Below are 22,945 nucleotides of genomic sequence, written 5' to 3' on the forward strand. Positions count from 1 at the left end.
AATTATCACTAAGGATCAGGTAGGAGTACTATAAAACAAAATACTTTATTTAAACAAGCTTTCTATAACTTCTAACTCCCTCGTACTCTTCCTCTGTACTTTCTGTGTGGAATCACTTCCTGGTAGCTGTTCCCTTAACGTGTGACTTCCCTCTGTGTCGTTAAGTTTCTCTTCCTGACTGCTGTCCTAACCCTCTTACTTAGTCCCTTATGCAAGTAAGTAGCAACTGGCTATGGCAGTCTCGTCTGCTGAATAACACCTACACCTGCATGTGCAGTTCATATTATTTTCCAAGCACTCTATTCATAACACAGAACAGAACCAGGTGGTTACAAACAATGGCTCTCGCCTTTATCATTTTACCCTATTTTTCTCACTAGCAGTTTTTTCAGATATAGTAACACTCATGCACTACTTACAAATTTGCTTGCCTGCTCCAGCCCTTTGAGCTCAGACTTCATGCAGATACTTTGTCTGATCAGCAGATTCGTAATCTGCCCCCACCCCAATAAAAACCAGCATCCCAAACCATAGCTCAGCCTCTATCCTGTCACCCTAAACTCATATCCTTAAATTTCCACTTACTAAGATGTCTAACTTCCTGGAGTTGTTTCTGCCCGTCTCCTGTGGTGGCCACTCTGCTGTCTTCACATCACAGCTAATCACAAAATCTCACTACAGATAGCCGTTTCCTTCCCTCTCACCTAGGTGAAAGTAACAACTCTCACATATTGATAGGAAAGGGTTAAGCAAGGCTGGGGGATTCTTTTGTCCTTCGGTTATCTGACTCTGATCAGTACCACTAGCCAATAGGAGTCCTCCTTATGAGCCAATTAAGTAATTTAGGATTTTGGCTGCCCTTCTGAATTATCTGCCTGTCTGACCATCAGGTGCATGCATTTTCATCGGAGCCAATCAGATGCCTGTTACTGGAAGGCCTGTTCTGCACTGATCCTTCCCCACTTTTTTGAGCAAGCAGTCTTTTGGAGCCCCCCAAGGGAACAACAGTGCTATCCTGTTGAGGTATGATTTTACAAAGGGGTTGGGAATTGAATCTGCAGAGTTTATTGTGCAGAAAGAGTGTGTGTTAACAGGAGGGTATTCAATATTTCTAGCAAGGATTTGTGTATGCAACAGAGCAGTCAGGGCCGTATTTAGGTTTGATGAGGCCCTAAGCTACTGAAGGTAATGGGGCCCTTTATATGTCCAGCTGTCCTTTGTCAGCAACAAATTGTTGCTGTTTTTTGTGTTGAATATATGCTATATGGTAATTTATGGACCTAATAGGTATCTAACCAGTGATATTTTAGGGAGCAGGCTAGCAGGCGGGGCCCATTACTTACACCATAGGAGCCTACACCACACAAAACACGGTTGCTGTATGTAGGTGGTTTTTTTTATCTTATATTTTGGAAATGTACACCCAGGGGTTTTTTCTTTATTGGGGGGGGGGCAAGATAGTGGGGCCCTAAACTATAGCTTGTTTAGCTTATACGTAAATCCGGCACTGGGTGCAATGCTTCTCAATCGGTGGCCCTTGGATCATGGGGCACTTTTAGGGGGATCTGGGGGCCATACCCTGACCATTGCCTCCTCAGTGCCCCACCTCCTAGCTATGACATAGGCTTTTGGCTGGATCAACAGAAGCACCTGCAAGGGTTTGTGAGCTGAGTAAAAGGGGCGGGGGAAGAGAATGTCTCCTTCCTCTGAAGAGAAAGGACCAGAGGATGCACTGAAGGAAATTGGAACAAGCAAGAAAAGGTCAGTATTTACTAACTTGCTTAATAAACTGGTAATGGTAAGGAAGGGGGTAAGAGAGAAAAGTTCTTAAAATAGGAAGAAGTGGTTGTAAAAGGACCGGAAAGGAGGAATGAAAAGAGAACCTGAAATTTTTTTTGGGGGGGGGCGGGCTGGTCAGTGGGGAATAAATTACAATATGAGTGTGACAGGAGAATGGGATCAGAAATTACAGGACATGGGTAAAAATACTTTGAAGGGCATGTGGGGGTGGGAAGTGAAAAATATTAAAAGAAAAAGTATTTTCCTATTAGAGCCTCTAGATCAGCAAATTCTGCCTAAAATGGGGAGGCTGAATCACAATACCTCCAGAGCAAATGCCTGTACAGTGGTACCTCAGGTTACATACGCTTCAGGTTACAGACTCCGCTAACCCAGAAACAGTGCTTCAGGTTAAGAACTTTGCTTCAGGGTGAGAACAGAAATCGTGTGGTGGCGGTGTGGTGGCAGCAGGAGGCCCCATTAGCTAAAGTGGTGCTTCAGGTTAAGAACAGTTTCAGGTTAAGAACGGACCTCCGGAACGAATTAAGTACTACTGTAGCCTTATGAGGCTTTGCCCTCGGGTGGGAAAAAATATTGCGCCTGGGAAAGGGAAGTGGGAGTCAACAGACACTCAAGGAATAGTTTCGGAGAAAAAGGTTTTATTTCTACCATCCATGAACTGGTAGAAGGAGCAAGTGTGATAAGTCACAAAAAGCATGCACGAGTTCACAATCATGTGCACAAGCATATATTCCCCTTCCAGATCCCTCCTCCTTTTCCAGAGTCCTGCCCCATGTTGAGGTTCCTGAGCATGTACAGAAAGCTGTCTTGGGACTATTGTGGACTCTTGGCACCCTTCCCAGGAAAGGGGGAATGAGAGTAGTTCAGCATGTCCAAAGATGTTGCAACTAGAGTGAGATAAAAGTCAGTCTCAGGCCTGCTCTGACAGAGTCTATTCATTAGCTTTTTGAAGCATTCTTGTACTGATAAAAAGTAACATTTTGCCTATGCACAGCATCTTGTGATAGAGCAGAGAAAAGCTGTTTTGGATTTTTAGAAGACAAAAGGAGTTTTGGACAGTTTTGAGGCCTGGGGTGATTTCAGACAGGATTTGGGTATCCTGTCCCTTCACTACCACTGTACTTAGTGTGAGGAGAGCTGAGATGCAGAACTCCTTGCTACAAGAAATAGGCTGTAGTAAAGAATTTAGCCATTTCCAAAGATTAACTGACACCACTTTCTTCTGATACCCATTAAAATGCTGATGACTGCCACCATTTTGTGACCAGCTGTCTTTGCTCCACCATTTTGTGACTGGTGGGCCTAAGTATTGTTTAGGCCACCTCTCAAGCAGGCCTTGAAAGTAAAAAGATTAAGAACCTCTGCAATTTTATTTAATTTATATCCTGCCCTTCAGCCCAAAAGAGCCAGGGACGGTAAGCAATTTCTGATAAAACTTTATTAAAACATTAAAAACAATTCTATTGCAGATGCAGACTGGGGAAGAGCGCAACTTAAAAGACTTCTTGAAATAGTGCCTGTTCTGATATTTAAAGGCATTTAAATAGTTTGTACGTGTAGAGACTAAGGATAGTGGATAAATTTGATTCAGCTCCCATTTAAGGGCCACTTTTTCAAAGTTGCACTTTTTGATATAAGAACCACAACCATTATTTGAAATTTGCTGGCAAGAATAAAGCACGGTCAGTTTCTCCCACTGTCACTACAGCTGTTACCAAATAGTTATCCAACAGCATGGACAAGACCAGTATTACATGCTGCATTAGCAGGTAGAAAATGCAGTTACATATAATGGGACATCATAGAAGGAAAGCAAATAGTGAACAGCGGATGGACCAACTTTTTATAGCTCTGGTGAGGCTCGTATACAGCAGTGTAACGGGCAGATGTTCAACAGGCATAGCTTTTCTTCGTATAAACATTTTAACAGAAGCAATAGGTTTCTTGTTTGATCCTAGCCTATTGTTCAGCTGTTAATCCAACTGTCATTTAGTCGTGTCCGACTCTTCGTGACCCCTTGCACCAGAGCACACCAGGCACTCCTGTCTTCCACTGCCTCCCGCAGCTTGGTCAAACTCATGCTGGTAGCTTCGAGAACACTATCCAACCATCTCGTCCTCTGTCGTCCCCTTCTCCTTGTGCCCTCAATCTTTCCCAACATCAGGGTCTTTTCCAGGGAGTCACAGACTGGATTAAATTGTTTTTGGGATTTATAACTTTGATGCAACCTTTCACAATTGCTTTACTTAGAGTTGAAACTTGAGTATACAGTTGAGTGCATTAAAAAAAAATTGTTGAAAAGTTTGTGGGTTGTTTTCTTTTTTACTTTTATCTGTCAATTAATAAGCAAAAGAATCACATTCAAAAATTACCAAAGGGGAGAGAAAATACCAGTAGAATTCTCACAGGTGGGAATACATGATTTATGCTGCATTTACCTCATTTTTGAGGTGACTGAGAAGTGCTTGTGTTTGTTCTACAAATTATTTTACCAGTGGTCTGCTTTTGTTCGCCTTCCCAGGCATCCACACTTTCTGGAAACCCCAGGTTTTGGAGTGGGTTTTCCTGGAAGCTGGGAGTGCTACCCACCATGTGCATAACAGCAAATCATCATCATCATCATCATCATCATCATTTCATCCCCCCCTTTTTTTGCTTTTAAAGTAAACCTTGCAGAAAGTGTTTGTTTCCTTTGACCTTTTTTAAAAAAGAAAGGACTTCCCTTAAAAACCCAACCAGCAAGCGCACCAATCATAGGCCCTTGATAGCCAGCCTTGCCAGTGCCCTATACTTCAATTACAGCCTAGGGAAAGATGACATGAAGTAACTCTCCGCATTGAGCATTTCAGATCAGGGAGTGTAGACAGCCAAAGAGACTACAGAGAGCTGGAAAAAGGTTTAACAGAAACAAAAATACATACCGTTCCCTCAATCTCCTCACAGCAATAAAACCTTAAGTTCCTATGAATGATGTAGAAAATCAAAGGCCTCTTACATGGGAGAAGGAAACTTTCAATAAAGTGGAATACAGGTTTTGGCAAAGCACTTTTAAAAAATCAAAACCTTAGAGTCAACAAGATTTTCTTAGCTTAATTTATGGGGGGGAATGGTTATCAGAAAGTCAATTCTGTGGCTACATGGTTTTCATCATTGTTACAGATTCTGCCCCTGGGAAAATCTCATGATATCCAATCTCTCATCCGTGGTTCTGCGCTGTCTTCACCACTCACCATGATAAGGGTCAAGCAGATGGAAGAAAGAAATGATTAAGGTAGGTTTGTTTTGTTACAATCAAATTAAATTCTAGGGATGTGAGAGAAAAGTCTATGCTGTAGTCTGAATTGGTATGTAATCCCACTACTTAAAACTGTAATGACAAAATTAACCCTGCACCAGTAGTTCCCAACCCATTATTTGTAGCACACTAGTCGAGTTACATACAAGCTACATTCTTGTGTGAGAGCCATGATAAGTTGTACATTTTTTTTAATTGTGTAGAAGAAGGAATTGAAAAACATATTGTGACATAATCAGGACTGTCATCAGATATCCCGCAGTCATGCACCTTCACTTTTGCCCTACAACTGTCTTATCAACAGTGCACTGTTTCCTGAATCCACTCTTTACTAAAGATTATCCTCTTTTTTATGTCACCAGCTTAATGAGATGTATTATAGCCCAAGGGGTTTAATCAGTTCAAAAGAACAGACGTTACCTCTTAAGAATGCGTTCACACTTTTTGTAATAAATTACAAGGAAAATCTTGCATAATTAGAACATAAACTTTAATGAAGTTAGACCTGTAAGCAAACCATTAAAAAAAAACAACCACATGGGTGCTATTGTACAATGTTTACAGGGTTATGAATTCACTTTCACATTAAGCACAATTTTTAAAAGATTGTAATGAGATAGTTTCCTTGTTAACATAAGCAATTTCCAGAAGAACCACAAATCAACCAAAACCTTAATAAATATTTCCTAGAAAAATGAAAAATAGTGATTTCTGACAGCTCATAGAAGAGATTGTGCAGAGCAGTATAAATCTAAGCATTGGGACTAAAAACACTCTTATTTTTGATTATTCTAAAGAAGAGAAGAATGATCTTTGTTTCCAGAAACAGTAAAGTACATTCCAAAGCTGCTTTTGTTTTTAATTTACAGAAGCTCTCGATTCTAATCTACTAAGCCAACAAATAATCTGTCCACTAGTTTTCTCCCCCCCCCCTTTTTTTCTGAGTCTCATGAAAAGTACACACAATTGTTGACATATGGGAGGGGGAAAATACATATTCCTTCTCTGTTATTATGAATGGATCATTTCAATGCAAGTGCTCACTTGCATAGCTCTGGAACTTTGAAATCTTGTACTTACTTACTTGTACTTACTAAACAGAAGAACCTCTATCCTCATTCTGTGAGTATCAATGGAAAAGTAATTTAACTTAATCCAATGGGGAAAAGTTAAGGTCTGTGTCACTTAAAAGAGGGGAGGAGGAAGACAGCAAGAAGCTCCTTTCTGTCTTTTAAAGAAAACGTTTCATCTGAATGATGTTCAGTGGGGGGTAGAAACTGGCAACTGACTGTGCAATGGGACAAACCTGGCCCCTGAAATAGTGCCATATTCTTTACTTGCTGCTTTGAGTGCCTCCGCCACTCACTCCTCAAGTGGCAGTGAGACCTATGGAAGAGGGAAACACAAAATGTGAGTAGGAACAGACAGAAGAGCCAAAGGTCACCCACAGTGGTTCATCTAAATGCGTCTGGGAATCCCACAAACAAGTCATAAAAGTAACACTCCCCTTCATTGTTGTGCACAAGCAACTGGTTTTCAGAGCCATGCTGCCTCCATTCCTCGATGTGCACATAGCCATCAAGACACCAAGCTGGTTTGCACGTAATACTAAGCCATGCTATGACTGAGCGTGAACACACAAGTGTGTGGGTTTCTGGAGAGGAGATTGTAGCTGTATTATTCTTTCTCTGGTCCTGTTGCTACTGCGATCTAAGCCATGGCATGGTGTGTTGTCTGAACACAGGCTTGTGATTTGTCTGACTCCAAACACACAGACTGTAACCAAGGTTTGTTCTTGGGATTGTAGCTGAAGGATTGTCAGGAGGATTAAAGCCATGAGCCTGGGTATAGATGAAACACAGCCAAACCAGGGCTTAGCTTACAGCAGCAACAGAAACCGGGGGGGGGGGGGGGATGCAGTAGCTGCTAACTTCTCTACATGCAAACCACCTCATAGAGTCCATAGGCAGTAAGCACTTGCTGTTTGTAGGTTTGTAGAAGATTTAGAAGTTTCACTAGTTCTACAAGGACAGAGTCTCTTTTCTATGGTAAAGACACTTTCTTGACCCATCCAGCCCCTTTGCTTCTTTTATCTGCACTCAGAAAGACCCAGCTGGCAAACTGGATTTAAATTTTTATTTCTATAAAATTCAGATTCTAGGCTTAGGAAGTCAAGCATTTTCCTCATTCAAGGACCTCACATAAAGCCTCTTTTAATTTGCCCTGTACAAGACGGACAACACCATCTCTCATCTGAAATCATTTCAACAGATTTGCTGTCACAGAAATAATACATTTGCTGTTTGTTTTGGGGTTTTTTGTTAATTCATAGAATCACCTTCCACCAAAATTACATAGCTGTCAACTATTCCCTTTTCTTGCAAGGAATCCTGTTCGGAATAAGGGAATTTCCCTTTTAAATAAGGGAATTTCCCTTTTTAAAAAAGGGAAACGTTGACAGCTATGTCAAAATATTGTACAGAAAAGTTGCACAGAGTTGCTGCCGCTTTCATTCCCATCCCCCAGCCCCTGAGTCTTGACTTACATTCTGCTTGAGGCACATTTACTCAGATGCAGAAACCACTCAAAGAGCATTTATGTTAGATTATGAGAATGCAAGAAGATCTTGTCAAGCAAGGTGACAAGATTCACAGCAGAAGAAAATTTGCAAACTGTCCCAGACATTGTGCCAACATACCTAGGAGTATTCCATCTACTGCACATTCAGCCATAGAGACAGCAACAGTGTAAACAGGGACACTCCTATTTGTAACTAGAGTGCTTGCGAATGGCTATCAGTGTCCATACTGTTTATTTTTGTTTTGTAAATGATCGCTGATCTCTTGTTGCTAGCCTAACGGTTCACTTCAATTCTGCACCTTACTTGATGGCTCAGTCACATTTTCACAGATGCTGTCTGTGTGCTTAAATTGTGACAATAAACCTGAATAGTGCTGTGCCACATGCTACTAATGCACTCCATACTGTCAGTAAGCTTATCTGGACTGAAAGAGAGTTGCCTTTGCAGAGAAACCTAAGTCATTGTTCAAAACCTATAGGCAGATTTGTTTCATCTTGTAGTTGCTTTTCCACGAAGCTTGCTGGGTAGTTGTGAGGATTAAATGAGGTAACTCCAAATAGAATACCCTAACCTCACTGGAGAGTAAAATGCTTTACCAATGTCCTGTGCTGATTTCATCTGAAACATCCAGTGAGAGTCTACAGCAGGCTTGTGAAACTTCTGACTCATGAATCTAATTAGGCCTGCCACAGGCCCAGGTTTGAACCACAAAACCCAACCATGCTCACTGAAGTCATATGTGATGTCAGGTGTGGGGCAAGTAAGGATGCTGCTTCAAAGAAACAGTTAGAGCTTACTGTGAGCACCTATCAGTGGATGGGTAGTGACAGTGAGCCCCACTGGGATTAGCTTCACAGGAGATCCCTACCCCTGGTCTTAACTATAACATGCACTACCAAGTACCATACAACTTGTGGCCTACCAAGAATCAAAGGTGGGATTCACTTAAGGAGCCCCATTAGTGGAAGCCCTGTTTGCACAATGGGGTTCTGCCCCATATAGCCTGCCGCTCCTGGGCCTTGGATCTGGTGGGGGGGTGAGTAGGGAGAACTCCTAGAAGAACATGCAGGGGAGGGGAGGAGGGGGGTAATTTCAAGTGGCAAGCTGGAATGCTTGTGTGGATGGAATACTTGTAATAGCATGATGTTGAATTCTACCCAATGTAGCATGCAACCCACCAGCTATATATTGTACCTGATACCCATCACCGTTTTACAGTCACAGGCAAGCAGCAAAGCCAACAGATTTATCAAGCCTCTGATGGGCTTCCTAGATGGTGGGCTTGGTAAGCCACACACAAGTAAGCCTGATATATAGGAACGATCACTCTCCGGTGGTGTATGCAAACTGTCACATACAGTACATACATCTGAGAGAAGATACGACTTAACTGATTTTATATTTCTTATTAACCTGGCAGTTTCTTATTTCTTACTAACCAAAACCAGCTAAGAATAGCGTGCCCTTAATGCTGCTTACTAATTTAAGGGCTTTGTAAGTTAGCTTTTAAATTCTGGCTTGTAAACTACAATGAAATTCACCAAAATAGTGGTAGAAACTGCTTCATTGTAATGTCATCTAAGAAGCTCTTCATTTTAATCTGTCTCCATGAGGTGTGGCCTCCTGCTGAGGAATACACAGTTATATCATTAACATGGCAGACCCCACTGAGAGATACAACAGCCCCAGTCATAGATGATAATGAAACAATGACAGGTTTTTCTAAACGAGACTTTATGAAAATCCACTCCCGTTACTGCTTGGGAGAAGCATTCTTACTGGGGTATTTATTGTAAAACGGGTGGGGAGCCTGTTTTTAGACCACAGCTTCCATTATCCCTGACCACTGGGCATGCTGGCTTGGACTGATTTGAGTTACAGTTCAATAACATGTGATAAAGAGTCTGATCAATGAGCAGAAATTAGCAGAATTTAGTCAGTTGAATTTGCTTAGAAATGTCCTAATAACTCTCATGGTCAAGTAGCCTGAACAAGAGTTGGTGTACAGGGAAGAAGATTAGAAATTAATATAAGGGACCAAGGTGAGCACTTAAGCCAATGGAACCTGGAAAGTACAAATGACCCAGGAAAACTAATTCCATGCATCAAATAACCAGCAGAATGTGCAAACACAATCAGATTAGCAATTTATGGATATATGTGAAAAGAAATGTATGAGTTGAGGAAAATATGCTTCTACACATGGTATGATATATATTTAAGCTGGCATACACCTGGAAGAGGTTGTACATGAAATTGGCAAATTGATTGGCTTCCTCCTGAGTCTTTGGCTCATCTTATTCATTTTGTGAATTGACATCACAGAACTAGTTTTCGTGTTTAGTGTACTGATGCTACAGTTCTTTTGATGGTCGTTTGTATTTGATGTTCTTAAGTATTTTTCTCCCCCCTCAGATATTGATTAGGGAGTAACATTTCTGTTTACTGACTGTCAGGTATACTATTCTGGAATCTAAAACGTTCCATGATGAGCAGCATTCAGGATTTTTGGCACATGCATTGGTTGTGACCTGATGGTGTCTTGCAAATAGACATCTCATTTGTAATTGTCCCATATCCTAGGCATTGTTCCAGTAATTTCAATTTTTTCCCCAATATTTGAAAGGAAAGTTAATCAGAAACTGAAAACTCGGTGGCGCCTATCCAACTAAGATTAGTAAAGTTGCTGCGATAATTTGTCCATTTTTCTAGCCACTGACAGAGAAATAGGTGAAAAGAAATTCTCCCCACCCCAAAGTAAGAGAAAGGTGACAGAGATTTTACTTAAATTTCCAGGAGCAAGTTGTATAGAGGTGTGGATGTTATTCCTTGCAGTTGTTTAAAGAGCAACCCTCTTGCTGCTCTCCACAATCTCGTGGAAAATCCAGGATGCATGCTGACTGTGGAGACTGCTTAAAAAGGATCAGAGAACGTGTGGGAAATTTTTGAAGTTGAAGGAGCTAATATCCCTATGCCCCTCAGCCACCTAGCAACATTAGTTATTAAGGTGTAAGTGCCATTCCCTCTCCAGATTTAACCAAAGATCTTTATCAACTTTCACAAGGAGGCATAAAACAATTACCTCTTTCATGAGGTGTGGAGAGTCTCATCGGATGAGTGGGCAGTGTTCAGAAGCACTGGAATTAATTGTCATAAAAAAGTTCTTGTTGTTGTTGTTTATATTATATCAATACGTATGCTGCTTTTGTGCATAAATATGCCCAAAACTTTTTGTAATGCAGTAGCAATACAACAGCAAAAATGCATCATTACACTGAACAATCCAATACCAATTCATCTCAAAACGTATTATGATGATCCAAAAAAATATTCTTTTTAATACAAACAATATAACTTACAAAATAGGCAATATCAATAATTAAAATACATATGAATTTATGTTATTTATGCTGAAATATATAAAACAGAGTCAGATATATAATAAAACTTCCCAATGCAGTCAGGTATTAATAACTCCTTACCTTGTACAGTGGTACTTCAGGTTGCAGACACTTCAGGTTACAGACGCTTCAGGTTACAGATTCCGCTAACCCAGAAATAGTACCTCGGGTTAAGAACTTTGCTTCAGGATGAGAACAGAAATCGTGCGGCGGCAGTGGGAGGCCCCATTAGCTAAAGTGGTGCTTCTGGTTAAGAACAGTTTCAGGTTAAGAACAGACCTCCAGAACGAATTAAGTTCTTAATCTGAGGTACACCACTGTACATTGCGATGACAGGGAATGTCAGCCCATCTGCCTTGACAAGGTGGACTTTGCTTCTCTTTCCTTGTGGCAGCTCCATTGCAGCACAGGATGACAAACAGGGAGGACTTCTTTCGCCAGAAGGGGAAATTTTATAAGCGGTGCGAGAACTTGGCAAAAACCAACCCAGCCCTGCTCTTCTTTTCAGCTCAACCCTAATTTTTAACTGGTCACAGCATGAAAAGGTGAACTTGCAAAACTGTTTGATACAACTATAGCGTGAAGATGTATAGGACGTTCATTCACATATACAAACTGATCTTAAAAGGAGTGGTCCCCCCCCCCCCCGGCAGGTTAAAAACGGTGAGAGAATAGCCAATTGAGCCTGCATGTGGACTAGACATAAGTGCAACAATTAGTGTTAACAGTATAAATTTAAGTCTTTGTGTCAGAGCAGCATTATTAACCCAGGTGGACTGACCCAAATTCTCCCTAATGTCAACTCCATTGTAGGGGAGAGGAGTTATTTTGATATGCATAATTCAGTGTGCTTTTTTGAATATTGTTATTAGAAACACATATCTACACCTAGCTTAAACACAAACACAGCCGCAACCGCACAGTCACAAAAGCCTGAATTTTTATGCAATGCAGACTATCCATATGCATATCCAGAACTATATAAAAAGAGAAAAAGATATCTTTTCATTTTGCCTTTTGTGCTGTTCACTCCAGGAATCCTGGCTTGATCTTGACAGATCTGCTAGTTTATAATGAATATTTCCGTAGCTTTTATGGTTAGCGTCAAGAAGGCACCTGGGAGTAAGATTTGCTCACTGTAGGGGGCTGCTTTGTGTTCCTCCGCTTTTGTTTTCTTATATTGGTGTGTTTTTTTACTGAATTCTTTGGTGTTTGCCTATAATAAACATTTTGATTGCAACTAAATATTTTATTGATTTAAGCATGAACAAAAAGAGAGCACAACAAACAAAAAACATCTACTATTCTGTTGCACTAGAAAGAAATGTAGCTAATAAACACTATATATGCGGGGAATATATATATATATACATACATACTCACAATGTGTCAGGCATAGCAGAGGCATTTTTTAAAAAAAATTACCGCTGCTAATGTGCTGGGGGGGTTAATCCTGGTACCTTGCACTGGGATAGGCATACATGGCATATGGGCGTATAGTACCTCTCTTCCTGAGAGGCATAACCATAAAACCAAGCTCCGAAAGCATGACACTCTATTCTTCTTTATTTATATATTTTATTTTTAAATTACATTTGTATACTGCCCTATACCTGTATATCTCAGGGCGGTTCACAACATAAAATTACAATATAACAAATACAAAACACATCATAAAAATAAAAACAGAGACAGCCCAACAATCCCTGCTTCTACAACACATTAAAAGGCCATTGGATGTCAATCAGCCAAAAGCCTGGTTAAAGAAGAATGTTTTCACCTGGCGCCTAATGTTGTATAATGAAGGTGCCAGCCGAATCTCCCTGGGAGACCATTCCACAAATGGGGAGCCACTGCAGAAAAGGCCCATTCTCATGTTGCCACCCTCCAGATCTTTCATGGAGGAAACACACAAAGAAGGGTCTCAGGATGATCTCAGGGTCTAGATAGGTTCATATAGATAGAGGCAGTTCTTCAGATATTGCAGTCTTGAACCGTATATGCAGTAAAATCAGGGCCTAGGGCAGAAGACAGCACAAGGACTCCCACTACCAGAATAGGACTTTACTGTTTTTTGTAGAGAGGGGTGTCTTCTTAGACAGAAGCAACACAGCTTCTTGCAGTAGCTATTTCTAGGTGACCTTCCCTACTACCCAAATATTATCTATTTATTTATTACATGGAGATGCCATGGTTCATCTGGAACAGCACAACCAGATGCTTTCATCTGCCCCAGCTGCAACAAAGCATGTCTCTCCCATATCAGTCTCTATAGTCACAGGAGGTGCTGTAACCTTGCAGCAGTTTGACTTCACCCCCAAAGGGACCCTCTTCCACTGTCTCGCGAGACAGACGGGATGCCAGCTCTATTGCTGAGATGGCTAGAGCGTCGGTAGCAGAAAACTCACTCCGAATCTGACCGGACAGGTTAGAGCTCAACGTTGAGCCTACCAAGTGGCGATAGCGACGGCGAAGAAGACTTTCTTCACCGCCTCTATTGCATCTGCAGAAAATAGTAGCAGGAGACTCTTTCAGGTGGTTCGCAATTTAACGGAACCACCTTTACCACTGGGGCCTTGTAAAGACCCCAAGATCTCCTGCAACGATTTTGCAAAGTTTTTTGCAGATAAAATCACTCATATTTGGAAGGAGCTAGACACCATCGTGGGAGCAGGGCTGGGGCGGGAGAGTGCTAGAGCTCTGTCTGGTCAAGTTGCATGGAATCAATTTCAATCCGTTACCCCCGAGGATGTGGACAGGCTGCTTGGACACGTGAAACCAACCACCTGTCTCCTTGATCCTTGCCCATCCTGGCTAATAAAAGCAAGCCGGGAAGGGCTGGGCGATGGGCTCTGCAGGGTGGTGAATGCTTCCCTCTGTGAGGGAACATTCCCAGATCCACTGAAAGAGGCGGTCATTAAACCACTTCTTAAAAAACCATCTTTAGACCCGGCCAGCATGGCCAACTATTGCCCAGTCTCAAATCTTCCATTCTTGGGCAAGGTGATTGAGCGCGTGGTTGCTGAACAACTCCAGGCACGCCTGGAGGATGCGGACCATTTGGATGCCTTCCAATCGGGATTCAGGCCTCATCATGGGACTGAAACTGCCTTGGTCGTGCTGGTTGATGATCTCCGGCGAGCTAGGGACAAAGGTGAGAGTTGTTTCCTAGTTCTGCTGGATCTCTCAGCGGCCTTTGATACAATCGACCATAACATCCTTCTGGACCGTCTAGAGGGGCTGGGAGCTGGGGGCACTGTTATACAGTGGTTTCGCTCCTTCCTCCTGGGCCGTGTTCAGAAAGTGGTGTGGGGGATGAGTGTTCAGACCCCTGGGCCCTCACTTGTGGGGTGCCTCAGGGTTCCGTCCTCTCCCCCATGCTTTTTAACATCTATATGAAGCCGCTGAGAGAGATCATCACGGGGTTTGGACTGGGTGTCCATTAATATGCAGATGATACCCAGCTCTACCTCTCTTTCAAATCAGAACCAGTGAAGGCGGTGAAGGTCCTGCGTGAGTGCCTGGAGGCGGTTGGAGGATGGATGGCGGCTAATGGATTGAAGTTGAATCCTAACAAGACAGAAGTACTGTTTTTGGGGGACAGGGGGCGGGCTGGTGTGGAGGACTCCCTGGTCCTGAATAGGGTAACTGTGCCCCTGAAGGACCAGGTGCGCAGCCTGGGAGTCATTTTGGACTCACAGCTGTCCATGGAGGCGCAGGTCAATTCTGTATCCAGGGCAGCTGTCTACCAACTCCATCTGGTACGCAGGCTGAGACCCTACCTGCCCGCAGACTGTCTCACCAGAGTGGTGCATGCTCTAGTTATCTCTCGCTTGGACTACTGCAATGCGCTCTACGAGGGGCTACCTTTGAAGGTGACTCAGAAAGTACAACTAATCCAGAATGCGGCAGCTAGACTGGTGACTGGGGGCGGCCGCCGAGACCATATAACACCGGTCTTGAAAGACCTACATTGGCTCCCAGTACGTTTCCGAGCACAATTCAAAGTGCTGGTGTTGACCTTTAAAGCCCTAAACGGCCTCGGCCCAGTATACCTGAAGGAGCGTCTCCACCCCCATCGTTCTGCCCGGACGCTGAGGTCCAGTGCCGAGGGCCTTCTGGTGGTTCTCTCATTGCGAGAAGCAAAGCTACAGGGAACCAGGCAGAGGGCCTTTTCGGTAGTGGCGCCCGCCCTGTGGAACGCCCTCCCATCAGATGTCAAAACAATAAATAACTACCTGACATTCAGAAGACATCTGAAGGCAGCCCTGTTCAGGGAAGTTTTTAATGTGTGATATTTCAGTGTATTTTTGGTTTCTATGGAAGCCGCCCAGAGTGGCTGGGGAAACCCAGCCAGATGGGCGGGGTACAAATAATAAATTATTATTATTATTATTATTATTATTATTATTATTATTATTATTATTATTTATTACATTTATCAGCTGCTTTACACAAAAGAAAAAGTCTCAAAGTGACTTGACAAGATACAACAAATAAAAGCAATTTAAAACCAGGAAAAAAATAAAAATACTTAAATGTTGGTCCAGTAAAATGTTCATAATGACAAGAAAACAATGCACATTTTTATCATAAAGTTTTGCAGTTGAAGATCTCTTCAGCTGAAAAGCAGGTACTTGGGTGGGGTGGATCTGCTTTGCTGGCTTCCAAGCAGGTGAGTTGCTTTTGCTGCCTTATACCCTCCTTCCACGGACTCACCTGCCAGGAAGTGGGTGTTAGTGTTCTTCTCAACTCACTGAGTCGCTCCAGCAACTAGTTACCCAGGATATGAAAAAAATGATCCATGCCTTTTTCCATTCTGTTCCACTTTTGCATGTGTTCATCCTTAAATCTGTTACAGCTGCTTCCTCATTAATCTGTGAACCTTTTTCTACAAAACCATCTGCATGAAAATTTGCAGTTTAAACACATCATTTAAAAATCTATGTTTTCTCTCAGAATAAGATGTTGATATTATTTCAACCTAGAACTGCATCAGAAGATGTGGGAGGTGTAAAAGCTGGTGGATAACCAAGTTCCAATGCATGCATTGGTATGAGTGGTGTGGATCATGTAAACTTTTATTGGAATTCATAAAGATCTCATTCCTCAACCATCCTAATTGCAGCAACAAGCAGCTGAGGGAGCAAAATGGCAGAGCAGAGGAGGGTCTAGTCCCCTGCAGCACAGTCCTGATCCTGATTGCTGCCCCTGGTGACTACTATTAATTGTTTTTAAAAAGGAGATGAGGGAATAGAATTTAAGACATAGCTAAAGTCACATCTGCTGTGCCCTTCTTGCATTTAGTAGATTTTTAAGCACATCTTATGCTACTGAGAGTCTATAATTTCCTTTACAGTAGTCTCTTTGCTTTGTAGGGGAGCAAGAGATACCTTTCTCTAATGGAGAAACCCACAACAAATCCAAGATCTCCTATTAATATAGAGAGTCCTGAACTGTAATATATTAATGAATGGACATACACTCACACTGTAATCATGAATTTCAGTATTGCCTTTGATGCCTCATTGGGCACAAAGCTCTTACAAAATGTTTGAAGTGTCTGGCTGTGTAATAATGATTTATAATTCTCTTGAACCAAAGCAAAATTTGCTCGTAAAAATCATTTTTGAAATAAAAAATAAATTGTGACTGGAGGGTCCGGGTTTGTTTCAAAAAGAGATCACCCACAAGCAGCAAATTATTTTAAAAGCCACTGGTTCTAGTGTTTTCAGATAGGCAGTGCACAACTCAGAATTTCAAAGTGCTATTAATTAAGATCAGTTTATTAAAATGTCAATCTTTTCAACCAAAATTTCCTCATCTGCAACTACTAGCTGCAAGTTCCCTTCTGTGTAACAAATACGTCTAACTTTGGTGCTATTTTTCCTCCCATAACCATTCATTTCTTATTCTGTAAGAAGGGTTTCTTCCCTCCTTCTGCAAACTGGGTTTCTGTGAATGGCTCCTACATTTCTATCTGCCTGTTAAACAGTCAGTAAGGTTTTCCATGTAATAACTAGCCAAAACCAATGATACACTATCCTTTAGAGAAGCTCAAATTCATGTGCTCTCTGGTTCCTTTCTCTCTCTGGCCTTTCAGTGCTACCCAGTGATGGCTTTTAGACTGCATGTGGAATTATTAGCCAGGTGGACTGCAGTAGACATAGTGATGTTGCATCCCTAAACATCCTTCCTGTGGGTTTAACTGCACTGGTGGATGTGCTCAGTTGAATGTGTATGTCTGTCACCCTTTTAAGAAGTCATTTGGGCAACATAACCTTTGAGATCCCTTCCAACTTTGTGATTCTTTGTCATATATGTCAGGCAGCACTCAGATTTCTAAAACAGAGATAAATGTAGATGATGATGAACATGTTTGTACATGTGTGTGTTTGATGATGTTGCCCTTGATCATTTGTGATGAGTTATATCGTTCATGTGTAGAATTGCGGGAGCAATGAATTATAGGATGCTGCATGGAAAATCAAGGCGGTATTTTGGTTTCCTTAATTTCTAAAAATGAAACCCCACAAATATTACTGGTTACTCTTTTATATATTTTAGCATCATGGGTTCCAGCAACCTGGAAACTTAGTAGACAATCAGGCACCAGCAAGTATCCACCCAGTAGGATCTGGATACTAATGTGTTGGGGCCCAGCACAATAGAAAAATCCCTGCAAATTTCAAAATTGATAGTATCTTTTAATCAACTTTGTAGTACAGCTTAAACATCTGCAAAAAGTAAAAATTGTTGGAGCCTTCAGCAATCGATCAGGAGCTGGTCTCTTTTGGAGTTGTACTGTAGGTCGATTTACTGTATAATATATATCATTCTCTCTATATCTATGAGGTCAGTTTATTAAGGACTAAAGATAGATACTATGATAATTCATACCCTAAAGTCAATTTGTTACAAAAATATAAAACAAATAATGCATAGTTCTCTCTTACTATTTCCAGAGTCTCATTTTGGAACAATGTCCCACTTAATTGCATTAAGAATAGAATATCTAGAGGGTTGTGGGTTGTTGTTGTTTTTTGCTCTTATTACCAACAGAGTTTAAAAACACACACATACTTGTGTCTGTGTATGAGTGAAAGGGCTGAGAGCATTAAGGCGCTACACTTGAATGCACTGAGCTTCTGAACTCCATGATACTCATTGTATGCTCAGCTTGAGATCAAGACAGTTGTCAAGACCTCAGTTTTATTTCTTCAAAAGATCCAAAAACACTAATGCTTCAGATTCTAAATAAGAAAGATTTGCTTTGCAGAGCCACTGATGCACAGGTACCAGTTTCTGCTTCAAATCCCAGACCCCAGCAGTGAGAAAACCATTTGCCATTACCCAGTTGTACACCTCAGTGAAATCATCACTGTATTAACTTAGGGATAACAGTTGGATTTAAACATATTTTCCTCCACTATCACCAGTGTGAAGTGCTTAAATCTAGATGGATAGCATCCATTGCCACTTACAAACAGAAAAGTAAAACCGTCAAATTCTACCAAAATTGTAGAATGTCAGACATGCTCACACCAACCTTAATTCTGTGACAGCACAATGTGAGTCCTAAGCACAAGAAGAATCAGGAGTAGAGGTAACTTTGAAAACCCTTTTTATTAATAAACAACAAACACACAGAGAGAAATAAAGCTAGCCAGCTTGGCTTTCCTATGCAGGTTTACTGACTGTAACCAGTTCCAGTTGGCTTAAGGGAGAAACCACACCTATTCAAAGAGGAAAAGGGCACTGCTGTTACAACCTAGGTCTGCTCTTAAAGAAACAGATCATATGTATAACACCCTCTTTTATCTTCCTGGATGTTTAAAGGGAGTTAGAGGGGGTAGCCATGTGGGTCTAGGGCATTGTGAACATATCTGTCAGCAAGGACATCATTTTCTATGAGCATTCACATTAAGCAAACCAATTAGGGTAAGCAGTTTCTTCATTCCTCTGTAGTTGTATAAAAGTAGACTAATGAGTAGGAGGCTAGCCTTCTGTCCCCATATGAAACATACATATTCCATCTTAACAAAACAGGTACAGTCAAACTTCGGTTCTCGAACGTAATCCATTCCAGAAGCCCGTTCGGCTTCCAAAATGTCCAACAACTAAGGCGCGGCGTCCGATTGGTTGCAGGAGCTTTCTGCACTCAAGCGGAAGCTGCATTGGATGTTCGGCTTCCGAAAAACATTCAAAAACTGGAGCATTTACTTCCAGGTTTTCGGCGTTCAGGAGCCAAAACTTATCAAAATGGAGGCATTTGGGAGCCGAGGTTTGCTGTACTCACCAACAGTCATATAGAGTGGCAAGCTAAAATATCCTAGAATATACATATATTTGGATACTTTATCAACACAGTGAAATGCTGCCCTGCATAAATGTTTACCCCAAAAGCTTGTACATTTGAGGATTCTGTCATTAATGCATATATGACACATGGTTATTTCCACCGTAATACACATCTGATCCATAGCATCACCACCACCAGTAAAGCAGGAGCTGATGTAGCTACAGTTTATAGACTAGTGTTACTACTCTTCAAACAATTCTCAGCAGAATAGGATTCCCCCCCCCATGTTTAATAATTTCCAAACATGAAATAGATTATTGCTCTGGAATGGAAAAGAGAAAAAAAAACCTTGAAACATTTTATTGCACAAACTGTTCCTATATGTGCACATGTCAATTCTACAATTACTTTTTCATACATTATTGCAGAATGCATTCAAAATATATTGTCAGCTTAATACTTTGTTTTATTTGTGAGTTAGTATGTGGTAGGTTTCCATCCCAGAAAGTGATCCATACAAATTAGGTTTGCTTTGTTACTATGGAAGCTTTAAAGGCTTTGACTCTGCAATTTATTGTTAAAGTCAAGAAAATGGAGGCAGAATTAAAACTCTATTGTGTGGACATTTTGCCTTTCCATTATACATTTTAAACAATTTGACAAGCCCTTAACAAGAGGAAATTTATTCCAATGTGCAAGCTTGATATTTCCAACCAAAGTGTATTATGTTAACTGGAAATCTGGGGAGCAATGGACAACAAAATGTTACCTTGTACTTGAAAGCTATAGAAACAAACTTTGGACTTTAAGGCAGGTGGCTTATCTTCCTCAGGTTTTGATGTTTTCATGGTAGTTAATGAGAAGATAGGCAAACACCAGTATTTAAATTGTTCTTCACCATTTCTGCTAACGAACTGTTTGAATGGAGGTGTTTCCAAGGTTGGCATTTTACTTTTATTTAAACATTTATTTCTGAGTGCCAGTAGGGGAAACATCTGCCTGCCCTAAACGTTTCTTTGTGGCAGGGTGGGGCTCTAATGGGATTGGGAAAGGATTGGCTTCATATTCCTCTTGCCTGCCAAGAGTAAGCTCTACTCATCTCAGATAACTTGGATACTTAATCATCCCTTCCACAACTTTCTCTTTCATGTTCCCAACACAACTTGTGACCGCATACCTCCTTTGCCACTATAGATATTTTCTGGAATACTGGCCTCTGACCTTAAGTATAGACTTCTAAAGGATGCATATCATTATGCTAAATACTTCTGTTAATCTGATGCGTAGCATTAAATTTTATATTATTCTGATGTGTAGCAACCCATATCTTTAGAATGTCACGATATGTATACATTAAAAACCAAAGACTTCACCACTGCTGCTCTGGCACCATGCCCAAGGAACCATTGGATACATAAAATACTAACAATCCACCCATTTCATCTGCTAGTGGTGGGACAGCAGACATTTAAATGAGTTGTATAGAGATTTTGGAGCTTAAAAATCAGTTCACACACAGCACTGGTCACATGCTTATTTGGTATCACTATTTCCCTACATCAGGAGTAGCAAACCCATGGCCGGCACCATTTTAGTAGCCTGCCATCCTCCTTCAGAATCGAGTTTCTCTTCTTATTTGTGATATTTGCTGGAACAGACAATTGTTAGAAAGTCTTGGAGAGGCCAACACTCCTTCCTGTTTCCTCTCTCTTAATACATTCTAGAAAATGCTGTGATGCAGATAACAGTCCTCCACCCCGTCTGCACATATGCACAAGTGAGCATGATTTGGCCACTTTGTTGTTGCCCTCCATTGCCATGTGGCCCTTGAAGAAGTCGCCGGCCCTCATTGCAGCCCTTTAACCAAAAAACATTGCAGCCCTTTTACCATGTAAACATTCTACAACACACGCAACACCCCCCCCCCTTTGGGTGCAGAATTCAGGAGCAGTGAGAAAATTGTCATTTGGATAAGCCCTGGAGAAGACTGGCTTCTATAAAGAGAACTTCTCATTGAGGAACCCTTCAAGGAACTACCAAGGAACCCCAGTTTCCCAGAATCCACCACAGGTGTAGATTGATCTGGGAAGGTTTGGTAGGTAGATGATCCTGACTTTGAGTAGAATTTCTCCCAGATCTGATTCTATGAAAAAGAGTACAAGAGCAGTATACACAGTTCTGGCATTTTAAAAATGCTGACATTTTATGAAGTGGTGCCCCTAGGAGGCAGAGGTCAAACATGATACTTGATTTTCGTAGCAGAGAAGACTTGCTCTCATGTTGCAGTCTGTAACCGAATGTAAAAGCTGTATGACTGTGTTTTGGGGAGTGGAGACATACTGAAGTAGGCAAATAGTTTTTTTTCAGTTCCAACTGGTCAAATGTAACCAAAATAAATAAATATGCTCATGATAGTTTATCATTTTCTTGTATTCCTTCAAAGGGATTTCACTGCCAGCTGCACAGCCCACTTCCATCTCTCATCTTATTTGCATTATGTTGGGTTATGCATGTTACGTTTCATAGAGTTCCATTGCATTTTATTATTTCTGTTGTTTTCTTTCCTTGTAAACTGTGCAAGGAAAGGTGGGTCACAAATATTTTTATAAACAAATAAATAAATACCCATAGGCTTTAAAACCTATATGTCTCACCTGTGCTGTGCTAGTACAGCCTAATTCTCTAGACGTTGGGCTACATAAAATTATACTTTCTGCTCATCCCAATTTCATCAAGTCAAATATATTTTCAGTGAGTAACTCTGCATGAGTTACTTCACTTCCTTGCTGTATCTTTTCCCTCTGGCTGATACCTCCCTCCACCCTGCCTTTATAAGAGTGAGATGGGGTTTAGGAATTTTTTAAGCACTTTGGGATTACAAGTAAGAAACTATTAGCATGATGTAATGAAAAGTATTATTACATTATTATCTATTTAGCACCTGATTAAACACCACTTAACCCACTGGCTTTAATCCAATGCACAACTGTTAAGGGTGTATGTGGTTTATTTATTTTTGCTAATGCACCATTGTTCTGATGAAGCCAGCATCTGTGCAGTAGTCTGTATCTTCCACTGTCATTAGGGTAAATTGGTTCCCTGGGCAACGTCCCAGGAACGCAGGTGTCCTGATTACAGACATCCTGATTATGTGAAGTAGACAGCAGTCACTCATTCACAAAAGGAACTCAGCCTCATTGTTAAACAATCACCACCAAGCATTTGCTACCAATAAGACCTTGGGAGAAAGGAGACAATTCAGCTCCATTGCCCATATTGTGGCTATTCAAACCACTGGCACCTTCCTCACCAATCTCATTCTTACAAAAATATTGATGGCCAAACAACTATAACTGCTAATATTCAATGTGAAATGCATGTTTATATGTATATTGAGGGTGGGGGAGGGAAGGGCCATCTAGAAAATGCAGTTACTTGGATACACCAACACTTTTTCTAACATAGGAGTAGACAGAGATAGTAAGGGGTGCTACTTAATGTTTGCTCCACATTTGTTGGAAATTGCTCTTTAGGGTGGCATCAGCTACACTTTGGAACTCCTTGCC

At 41.2% G+C, this 22,945-nt stretch overlaps 1 long non-coding RNA gene across 8 annotated transcripts in view; it reads left to right on the forward strand.

Moving 5' to 3' along the window:
* Positions 1–673: 673 nt before the first annotated feature.
* Positions 674–22,945, forward strand: part of LOC307210907 — a 125,018-nt gene continuing 102,746 nt past the window's right edge. For 3 of the 8 annotated variants that reach the window (XR_013836215.1, XR_013836216.1, XR_013836217.1), the window contains exons 1-2: positions 735–1,023; positions 4,960–5,071. This is a non-coding gene — a long non-coding RNA (uncharacterized lncRNA). Of the gene's footprint in view, positions 1,024–4,959; positions 5,072–22,945 lie in introns of all 8 variants that reach the window. The other 5 variants (XR_013836211.1, XR_013836212.1, XR_013836213.1 and 2 more) reach the window with 4 other exon arrangements.

This window comes from Podarcis cretensis (assembly GCF_951804945.1).
Source record: "Podarcis cretensis genome assembly, chromosome: 1".
Lineage (NCBI taxonomy): Eukaryota > Metazoa > Chordata > Lepidosauria > Squamata > Lacertidae > Podarcis > Podarcis cretensis.